The sequence below is a fragment of the Hippocampus comes genome, unplaced genomic scaffold (assembly GCF_001891065.2).
Source record: "Hippocampus comes isolate QL1 unplaced genomic scaffold, H_comes_QL1_v1.1 C16711108, whole genome shotgun sequence".
NCBI classification, from domain to species: domain Eukaryota; kingdom Metazoa; phylum Chordata; class Actinopteri; order Syngnathiformes; family Syngnathidae; genus Hippocampus; species Hippocampus comes.
Window position 1 is genome coordinate 1 of NW_017837265.1, and position 729 is coordinate 729.

At 50.5% G+C, this 729-nt stretch overlaps 1 long non-coding RNA gene across 1 annotated transcript; it reads left to right on the forward strand.

Moving 5' to 3' along the window:
* The first annotated feature begins 27 nt into the window (after positions 1–27).
* Positions 28–471, forward strand: LOC109508974 (uncharacterized). The gene is made up of 2 exons (XR_002166831.1): positions 28–173; positions 388–471. It is a non-coding gene; the product is annotated as an uncharacterized LOC109508974 (long non-coding RNA).
* The last annotated feature ends 258 nt before the right edge of the window (positions 472–729 follow it).

Sequence of the window (729 nt, forward strand, 5' to 3'; positions counted from 1 at the left end):
GCTTATATTTTGGAATCTGTTGCCAATTTGTTGAATAAAACAAAAACGTTCATTTGACTTTTGGCATGAATGGACTCGAACGGAAACGTCTCACGTGTGGTTTGTGGCCCACAGACACAGCCAAGAGCGCCTCACTCAAAAGCCAACCGACGACCAGGAGTCTTTCGGGAACAGTAAGTCCATAGCGTCTCCTTCCGAATTGGCCGTTGGCCGTCTCCATTCACCCACATTAACATTTGGGCCCATGCGACGAGCGGGGGTTTCCTCTTCACCCTAACGTGGCTGACTAACCGACTCGCATCCTTGCAACGTGGCGGACGCCGGCGAAGGACGACGCAGTCCGATCGGGCCGCCCCCTTAACAGCGTTATCATTGTTGCGTCTGCAGGAAGATGAGAGGTCAGCAGCGCCAAAGGAGTTTGGCGGGCGAGCAGGTGGACCAGACTTGGCGCTCCCTGGCGAAAAGAGAAAACAGAAAAAGATTAATATAGACGAAGCTGAAGGTAAACCTCCCTTGTTTCATCTCTCACTGCTTCGTTGCGTTTGCCCCGAAAGCAGGGATCGCAAACTTTGTAGGAATTTGGTCGCAATCCGAATACATCTCTGAAATAGCCGCCTCAAACCAAACTGGCACTCTCTGCTTTGTGGAAGTACTCATGACCAAATTTCATATCAGTGAGTCAAACGGGGGCAGATCGTGTGGAGCCCATGATTGAGGAGTTTTTTTTTT